Raw genomic sequence first — 11,097 nt, 5'->3', positions numbered from 1 at the left:
CGATTGCCCCTGTCTGGATCCGCCCTTGGTATTTGCACTGTCAAATAGCGAATTTCAGCAGTATCTTTTCGACAACATATTTTCCTTTGCTATTTGCAGGTAAAAATGTTGAAAATAGTTTTATCTTAATAATCGAGAATTTGCAATACTTTAAAGTATAACACTTTTTTGTTAGATGTGTCTCGCTTTTCAAAAATAAATACTTAAAAAATAATTTTGAATGATTAACTTTCTATCTACCTAACAATTTATAAATGGCCCATTAGGCTAAAAATATCTAACAGATGGTCATAGCAGATTGTAATCTCATCCATCTTTTTTTTTAAATTTAGAATCTTCCCTTTTAGATGTTAGTTTGACATATGACATCAGAACTTTCTCTGACTTACGTATACAATTAATCAGTATACCAATTATGATGTAAAAATAAAAAATATTTAAAATATTTACCTATAATTTTACTTGCATTTCAAGGTTTGACATTTTCCTATACCTTAAGAAATAATTTCTTTGGTTTTCTTTTTTGTCATAAGCATATAATGGATTAGTAACAAGTTATTTTGCTTCCCCATTCAATGATACTCGAAAATAACATCGCAGGTCCGTGGAGAGCGACACGGCGTTTTTTTCTAATCGGATTTCTCTGAACGGGGAACGAACACACTTTGTTAACCGATGATCATTTCCATTTATAGTTTTTTTTTGTATCGTTTCCCGAGGGGCACGCTGGTCTTGAAGGGCGGGGCGAACGACCGGTGCACTCCAAAAAGCCTATATGGCATCCTGCCACACGCGTTAATTCTGGCCACTTTTCAAACGTCGTGGTTCTATAGGATTTCATCCCTCTTTTTTTCTCGTTTTTTTTTGTTACACACCATCGACACCCGATATGTCCCAAAACGCGTGCCCTTCAGTCATGATGATTTCCGCTTTCCTGTCCGATCTTCGATTTCTCTGTTCAGCCCAAATGATTTTCTCGGAATATATGTTTATATTTTTTATTTCCACAGAAAGGACATACACAAAAAATACCGTGAAAGAGAATTATGCACAAAAAAAGTGACAGGACAAGTACATATTTTTTTTCACGCTTATAATTTCAGTAATAAGTTTTTTTATGTTATTTTAAAGAACACTAAAATTAAATACATTTTCGAGACAAAGATAGTATTTTTTTACGATTCACTTGTGCACTATAATCCAATTAACTCGTTCAGTAATTGTTAACTATAACTTTTTTTACAAGCAGGTGACAGAGCTGGTTTATAAGAAGACGTTAACAGCGTTACGTAAAATTTGTACATCTGGGTTATTTAATTGTTTAAAAACTGTGAGTAAGAGCTGTTATGTAACATTTGTTACTTACTATTAGATAAAAATAGTGCCGCTGACGTACTGCACCTATTTGTTTCCACTGATTTCTGTAACTATGCTGTAAATTTTTTAATGAATTATAGTTCAAAATGACTAATTGAAAATCAAAAAGATAATCACTGATTCAATTATTTATTGTTGTATTATTACTAAAATTTAACTTATTAATTTAGTTTAAAATATTATATTTGTATTATTTAACTAAAGAATTAGTTTTTTTTAAACAATGTTTCGGTACATTTTGCTACTGATAGTTAAATTTAACTAATTTCTAATCAAATTAAACTAATTCCGATTTAGAAGGCTCTCACAATTAACTTATGTAATAATTCAAAATATATCTGCATATATTACTGATTAACCAGTAAAAGTATTTACTCATCTGTTTGAGTGCAATTCTTGTCATTATTAATATTTGGCCAATTCATGTAATGCCAAGACGTTTTCTGATTCATTTATGAAAGTTTTGATAACCAAATAATTTAATAAAGTAATTTATTAACTTGCTCACTTTGGTTTTATCCTGCATTAATTATTTGTGTTTTTTAAATATACTTTATTATTAGAATATTTAAATGAGATAGCCAATCTCTAGAGGGGGGAGGCAACCATTCTACTGAATATACCGTATATATAGTTATATACTAAATGAATTGGCAAACGACTTGGTACCCACTTTAGTCCCCGAAATTAATGAAGCGCCATCTACTGGCAAGCTTGGCTGTTAAGTCGGAATCTAGACGGAGCCAAATTTAACAATAACAAAATTGCGTGCCCGATCTGGCCCAAATCGGAAATAAGGCAAACATTTGGCAATTTCTGCACGGGTAGTCGATGAATTGTAGGTTATTACTTTAGTTTTTAATATTTGACGTGATTCGGATGCATCAAAAAACTTTATTCAACTTTCCATTGCATTTATAGTAAAATAGATATAGAAATTTCTAATAGCCATATTATTATTTCAATACATTTACAAACCACAAATGTATGACAATTAATCGCTGATTTATATTTCAGAACATTTTTATAATTACTTACATTGCCGTGCAAAAAAGTTTTAGGCCACCTCTTTTTTATGACTGAATAAATTCTCTTAATGTTAATTTTACCAGAGCTAAAAAAATCTGTCTTTAAAAGGTTGATTGTTTTCGAAATTCTGTATAAAACAAGCCCAGGGTGAAGCCAATTTGTTTAGTTTTCCAGTAGATATTTTAAAAATAGTGTATTTCAATTTTTTCTTAAATTTTCAATAACATCCGAAATAGCCAACATTTTTCAATGTTCTTGGGCTCATTTTGAAGCTTTTTCTGCCATATAACAAAAGCTTATGAGCATAAATCGTAAAAATTTTCTTTTTGAATTGCAAAATCTTGAAGTTGTAACAAAAATGTTGGAAAATTACAATATTATTTTTGGTGACAACAAGATTTTGGTAAAATATATGAAACATATAATCATGAAGTTTCTATATAATTTCCTCAAAATATATATTTATTTAACTTTTATTCTGATTTGCCTACAGATAAGATGTTTCCAAATTTTTCCACTATTTACACTATTTTTGCAATATCTACTTAAAAACTAGACAAATTGGCTTCACCCTGGGCTTATTATACAAAATTTCTAAAACAATCAATGTTTTAAAGAGACATTTTTTTAGCTCTAGAATAATTAAAATTAAGAGAATTTATTCAGTCAGAAAAAAAGAGGTGACCGAAAACTTTTTCACGACAATGTATTATCACAACTTGAAATTTATGGAGGTTATGACAATAAAACAAAACATTAGATGGTTGGAGTAAATAGGCATTGTATGTCAAAGTTCAATATCTCATACGAACATTCTTGAATCACACACGATATCATCACACTTGCTAATTATTAGTAATGATGTGGAATAAAATAAAAATAGCGTACGTCGAACGGTCGGAGACTCTGAGTAGGTAGTGCTACCATAGGGGTATACCCAATTAGCCATGCTTCCGCCATATTGTGACAAACCCGATCGGGACCACATCGGAAATCGCGACCAAATTGGGCAATTTCTACACATATGAGGTATTATCAGTCCAGCTCTTACATTCACTGTTGGAACTTTCTATGGCGATTTTACATTAAATGTAATCGAATCAATATGAAAATCTTATCAATTAATTAAAATTAAAGTAATAACCTAAAATTCTCTAACTTAATTCTTGTCTTTAATCAAAGTGGAACGTGCGGGTCTTTGGGGCCTCGCCTAAATTGCGCAAAGTTTTTTTAATAAATTTTGAACCACGTACCCCCTTCCCTTCTTTGTTAAGGTCAGCAAGTTTTAAACCCCCTTCCATATCTTTAGTAAATTTGTACGTCTAATTTTTTTTCTTGAATTTACTTTAGGGGTCTTCCAAAAATAAAGTAGGAAGATTTAGGTGAGGAGGGGGGAGGGTTTAATTTGAATAAGTGAAGATGTTATTTTGAAATTAATCAATAAATAAAGAGCATTTATTGATTTCAAAATAACATCTTCACTTAGTAATTACTCTGAAGAACACCATAACATCGTAAGGAAGTTAAATCTGGATGTTTCTTATTAATTGACAAATGGTTGAACTTTCTGCCAAGTAGTTGAATTAAAAAAAAATGAATTCTCAACAAAAAATGTAACAGTTCACATATTAACAAAGAAAAGATTTTCATTTTAAAGCAAAACATATGAATTGAATACAAAAATACTAATTTTCAACAAAACAGTCTAATCTGCGACCAAACACGATTTTTACGTTAACAAACAAAACTGTCATAATTCCACTGAAAAAAGGCGAATTCTCAATGAAATATATGCAAATAGTTGAATTTACTACCAAAAAAGAAGAATTTTGAACAAAATACATCATACATTCTACTGGATTATAAAGAATCCTTTAAAGTCTAAAAAATGCAAGTAAATTCACAAAAAAATCAAAAAAACTCAAATGAATCCATAGAATTAACGAAAAATTTGATCAAATACATTCAGAAGATTTCTTGAGAATTCTAAAGAATTAAAGTGAATTTCAAAGAATCCTGAAAGTTGAAAAGATTCAAGTGCATAAAAAAATACCAAGAATCCAACTAAATCATAAAATTAAAGCGAATTTTCAAAGTTTTAAAATAATTTACGTTACTTTAAGGCACTTTGAGGGGATTCAAGGAATTAACAAAACTTTTAATTGAATTCAGTTCAATTAAAAAAAATTCAAGTGAATTCGCACAAATAAAAAAAACTGAGGATAGAAACTAGTAATTAAATCAGGATTCGAGAGATTTTAAGAGAAATCATGTTAATCCCAAAAAAATCAAAATAGTTCAGAAACAAGCGTATCAGTCGATTTTAGTAATGATGCCCCCCTTGCTGATTTAGCAGTACACAAAATTAGTAAACTAATGAAATTTCGGTGATACTTGCTGAAAATTTAATAAACTTTCACCTTTAAGTCCTTGCTAAACAAATAAAAATATTCAACGTTATTCTATCATTAAAACCTATAATAGCATGTGCGTGTACTGAATATGTTTTGCAGTTGTCCATGATGCCAGAGATTGATCATCTGACGATCGATTGGCGATTTTTGAATTCGATTTGTAGTTTCGAAACTTTTTTGTGTTCATTTCCCTTTATTTCGCTATCCCCCTCCTACCACTATTGTGCTCGCGTGCAGTGCATTAAAACGTATTCTTAATGGGCCCTAGGGCCCATTGTCAAGCTCCTCTATTTAAATGCGATTTCGTTCGAGCGTCCTCGGCAATGATCTGCAACTTGCCGATGGAAGGCTGACGCTTTACAAAGAAAAAAAATTGTGAAAAAAGGGAAAGCTATTTCCGGCTGGACCATAGCTGGAATCTAAAATATCGGTGTCGGACACTTTTTGTGTCAAAAGTTCGCTAAAAATGTATCAAGGAAAGACTCTAAACTCTAAACTCTAAAGAAATAGTTTCCGAGGAAGAAATATATGGATTGGGACCCATTTTGCACATTTTATTTTTCATTGAAAGGAAATAAATGTATAATAGTAGTAAAATGTAGTGAATAAAGGATTATTGTATTTTGTTTTACTTTTTAAACCCAAATTTTACTATTATGAAATTTATAATGAAAATGAAGTGCAAAAAATTGATAGTTTACTCAAATATCAAGTTCAGCTGAAATATTAGGCATACTGTATTAATTTTTCCTGGTGGAAATTATTGTGAATGACTGGCAGTTAAGCAGTATTGAATCGATTAGTTATGAAAAATCCACTAATAGTTTAGTCATTTATTTTTGAATTAACAATTAATTCAGTTTAAAAAAAGTTAATTGTTGCGAAAATATTTACCTTGAGAAATTGAGGATTAGATTTATGACGAAATATAAGTATTAAAGTCACTTTCTCAATACTGCCGTAGAAACTAAAAAGATACATAAGTGACATTGTCGCTTAAAGTTATTCTCTTACACTTGGCAATGAAAAAGTCGACCTAAGCGGCAATGTCCCTTATGTATCTTTTTAGTTTGTACGGCAGAATAACTGTATGAATCATGGTGTTAAACTTAAAACGATAATATCCTAAGTCAAAAAAATTAAATAAATATTAAGCGTTCAAAATAAAAATGTTAAATCAAAGAATACATGATTGAACAATTCAAAATTGACCAATAAGGTTTAATTGTACAATTGCACAATTATTATAACGGTATTAAGATAAAAACTAAAGCATTACAAAATGATATTAATTAAATGAATTATTAAACGAATTTTAAAGATGAGTTTCTTTTTACATTCTCATCACAATGAAAAAGTATTGTTTTCATGTGAAAACTGGTTTTTGCGGATTTTTTCATATCTCCACGTTTCGAAACCCTCTGAATCCAAAGAAACCGGGTTTACGATGGTGTCTATTTGTCTGCCGTCGCCGTTGTTGTCGCCTGTACACCATATAACTCTTAAAAGACTAGTCGGATTAGGTTGTGGTTTGGCACACGATTTTAGAAACAAAAAAAAATCGAGTTCGTTGACCAGCTTTATGAATGAAAATTCAAAAAGTTAAAACATTTTCAAAATTTTTGAGACCATTTTTATTAAGATTTAAAAAATCTATTCACGTTTATTATACTCGGAAACTTGAACAATTTATCTTCACGACTTTTTTGGCGAAAATAAAATTTTGAGATTATAACATTTTCAAAATCCAAAACAAAAGAAACAAAAATGAATATCTTAGTTCAAATAACGCACGATATGAAAAAATGTTTAGAAAAAGAAAACGTTATTTTTTGAAAGCCCTAAAAGATTATCATAATAACTTTTTGTTTATCCTGCGAAGTTAATTTTTGTTGCAGAGAATCCTTCGTCGGAAGTCGATGTAAAGTTTATCTTCTGTTTTTTTCTGTGTCACTATTACACTAATAACATTCTTTGCCGAATGTTATTAACAAAAAGTCGGTTTCCAACATCGTAGTTATAAAATATCAGTATAAAATATGGGGGTTTCAAGAAAACGGAGGGAAATTAAATTAAATTTATCTGCAGTGTTCCTCAACGACTGTTATAAGCGCAATGGTGATATAATGATTTTCTTACACAATTGCTAAGAAATATACAACTTATTTAATACCAGAGGGCCAATACAATTCCCCATCATGAATTTATTGAAATGATACATTTTTCAGGGTATCTGGAAATAAAATTTAATGCAAAATAAGAAACAAATATTAAAGTAATCATTTCGGACAAAATCGAATGCGAAGCACGAGATACGTGATGAGAATGTGATCGTTAAATCCGAAGGAGCATTAACAAAAGAGAATTCACAATGAGAATGTGCCCGCACAGCAGGCCTATTTTTCATTTATCATTTTTCCATTTTGTCAATTAATGATTTATTTTTGAAAATTACAACCAGTAAAAATTCATGGGGAATCAGTTCACTTTGGCATATTCAATCTTTCAATATTGTTATTTTAACGCTATTTTTACATTCTCATCATTTATGATTGAGAAAGAATTAGAATTGTCGGAAATTTGACATAAGGATGGCGTCTGTCTGTCTGTCCGTCCGTCCGTAAACACGATAACTCAAGAAAATATGAACAGATCAAATCCATCTTTGGCACACTTTTTTTAGGTCCTAAAAGAAAGGACGGGTTCGTTAACCAGACATTTTTGATAAAAATTCAAAACGTGAGCGCATTTTGAAAATTTTTTAGACCACTTTTTCTCAATTTGAAAATTCTGTACACGGATATTAATAGTATTAAAAAGAACAAACAATTTATATTTATGACTTTTTTCGATAAAAAGAAAATTCTCAGAGTTGTAGCATTTTCAAAAATTTTGTAATTAACCGAAAATCCAAATTGTAAGCTAAAAAACGCACGATATGAAAACAAGTCAAGAGAAGAAAAACATTTTTTTTAAAGCCCTAAAAGATGATCATAACAAATTTTGGGATTTTCTTGAAAATCTAAAATTCAAATTTTGATAGCACAAAAAATAATGAAAAATCCAAATTTTCATTTTGTGGTCAAACTATGTAGGCCACAAAAGAAGATAAATTAACAAAAATTGTTATACCAAAAAAGATCTATAATTTCGTTAAGAATCACTCTTGATATGAAGAAGGATAAAAATACTGCCATCTAAAAGAGATCTTTTCGATAAAGTTTAATTTAAAGCATTCCAAATGCAAAGAACAAATATCCGAGCGCGAAGCGCGAGATGCAACATTCGCGCGCCGAAGGCGCGCTCAAACTTGCAAGCCGTGCGCACAGCTAGGACAGTTAGGACTTTTCAGGGAAAAATTGAAAAAAATTCTAAGTCTTAAGCCTTTAATGCACGCCCAACTTTATCCAAGTTGTTACATAACTGGGGGGGGGGGGGGGGGGGGGGGGGGTTAAACGTTTATTTTTCGGCCTGCTAGCCTTAAAAAATTGACTTGCTTAAACTTCCATTTTTTTTACAGAATTTTCTTACAACTACGTTTTACAAAGTACTATCCATCCACACCTTATAACTAATCCGCTCGCTCCTATAGCCTAACCTTCCTCGCTGCGTCTCGCCTCGCACGCATTTCGCTCTTTTGTCGCTATGCCTCGTATTACCAGCCTCTGTCTCCGCGGCTAACACCTAATACTTAACTACTGTTTACAATATTTACATTTCTCTTACATCTACTTCCTCTCCTATTTACAATCTTTCCTTCTCCATTCCTCTTCCTCCTTCCTTCCATTCTTTTCTATCTCACCCAACACCCCCTCCACCCATGCGACTGCCCTTTTGTCACCCCTTTCATGCAACAATACGTCCATGCTTATCCCCTCCTTTCCACCTCTTCACATTCCTCCAACCAATGCTCCAATTTTGCATCCCCCTTCCCGCACAATTCACACATTCTCTTCTCTCTAGAAAGCCAGAACCTATTATAATTCTCCATGCAACCACACCTCACTCTCGCTATAAGTTCCTGACTTCCTTGCTCCCCTTTCTTACAGAAATATTGCGCTCTCTTCCATGGCATAATCCACACATAGTATCCGTTATACCTTGACTCTCTTATTCTCTCCTCTCCTTCTGCTTTCTCTTTCTCCATGCCATTCTTTTGAAACAACTCATATACCTTCCTACCTTCCTACCTTCCTCGTGCATTCTGCTAACTTCATCCATCTGCAATCCATTCGTTCTAAAATACTTTTCCCTTTCCACCTCCATCTTTGCACCACTACGTCTGTTCTCCTTCTCCCACCAACACTCCCTAACCAATTTACTTGCCCCCTCTTCCAAAAATTTCTCCTCATATACGTCTCAACCTCTTCATCATCTCCTTTAAAGCCTCTTCGCTCTTTGCCAACAGCACTATGTCATCTGCATATGCGAGTGACCATATCCTGATTCCTCCTACCCTAAGTCCTCCTACCACTCCGGCCGCTAGCTTACTTTCCATATCCGCGATCAAAATTGCAGAAAGCGTTGGGCTAAGCGGGCATCCTTGCCTCAACCCCCTATCCATCCAGAATCCCTCAGAGATTCCCTCCCCTCCTCTCACCCTGTCTTTCGTCTCCTCATATACCTCCCTTACCCTCTCGATCAGGCCCCTCTTCACTCCCCTCTCTACCATTGCCTCCCACAACCTCCCCCTATCCACTGACGGGAACACGCTCTTTAGATCTACAAAAAACGCGTACACTTCGGCACCCTTTTTGGTTAATTCTCTATCCAGCACGTGTTGCAAGACGTAAATATTGTCAATAGTGCTCCTTCTCTCTCTAAAGCCCGCCTGCGTCTCCGGCAATATTCCTTTCCCCTCAACATCCTTTTGCAGCCTATCTGCTAACACCATCGCGTATATTTTGTACACATTATTCTTGAGCGTAATTCATCTATAATTTTCCTGCCTCTCCCTATCCCCTTTCTTATACAGTGGTACGATCAACCCGTCTCCATACCCTATTGGGAATCCCTCCCCCCTCCATACTTTTTTCACTACCCCCTTCAGCCTCTGCCTTACCTCTTGTGTGCCAAACAGCCACGCTTTGTTCTCTATCCCGTCAATCCCTGCTGCCTTCGATTTTTTCAACTTCCCTACCTACTTCTCTCTCTCCTCGTCGTTCAAGTCCTCTTCGTCTACCTCTCTGTTTCTTCTAATCCCATCATCTCTCTTTCGAGTATCTCAACCCTGAAATGTATCCTTAAAAAATTTCCTCCATTCGTCGCTCCCTATCTTCTCACTTATCCCCACCCTACGTTTCCTAAACCAATCATTTATCTTCCACACGTCCCCTTCTATCTTAACACTTCTCAACTCCTCTTCCAGCTCTTTTTCTTTTTCCTGCTCATTCTTCTTACACATCGCCCTAAACTCCTTGATGATTTCTACGTACTCCTCCCTTTTCGTGGTTCCTTCCTTCCACTTCCTGTACTTCTTTTTCACCTTTCTCTTCATCATTTTAAATTCCCTATCCCACCACGGCTTTACCATTCCTTTCTTCTTTTCCCTAAATACCTTCTTTTGCACACAACATTTCACTTTCTCTTGTAGATCCTCCCATATCTCGTCCACGGACTCCCCCTCAAAGCTTACGTTGCCCAACTGCTCCTGATAAGTTACACAACTAGATTACCCGAGGTACCCGGGTGAAATCATTTCTTTGTCGTTTATTCCAGTAAATGCATATAAAAAATTAGTGAAAAAGGCACAAAGCACGTCGACAGTCACACATAGAATGTAACCATTAACTATTTTTTTAATTGACAGTTAATTACATTATTATTCAACGCAGCTCATGGCATGAATCAAATGACTTAATAAGAAATTAATAATCACTCAAAGTTGAATTGAAGTTGAAGTCGATTATTTTTGCAAATAAAATTCTGAAATAAATTCTAAATACAAAATTTGCTTAGAATTGAGCAAAATAACGACGTTTCGGAAGCCATAAGTGAAATTTGTATTCTTATTCCACTTACATGCCAAAACCTACCGGGGTGGACAGCAGTTGTAGGGAATTTTCCGGATAGTATGCATTTTTACCTAAAAATTTTGCGTTTCTAAATTTTTTGTCGGAATCTTTTTATTAGATTATGAAATATACTTATCCTAGAAAATCGGCATTTTTCCATTTCCGAGACACTTTTCTTATATAATTTAAAATTTATTCCAGAAAACTGGAGATTTATGGGGCCGTCCACAAATTACGTAAGGGTCTTTTTATACATTTTCGAC

The sequence above is a fragment of the Belonocnema kinseyi genome, chromosome 1 (assembly GCF_010883055.1).
Source record: "Belonocnema kinseyi isolate 2016_QV_RU_SX_M_011 chromosome 1, B_treatae_v1, whole genome shotgun sequence".
NCBI lineage: Eukaryota > Metazoa > Arthropoda > Insecta > Hymenoptera > Cynipidae > Belonocnema > Belonocnema kinseyi.
Note: the sequence above shows the minus strand (reverse complement) of the source record.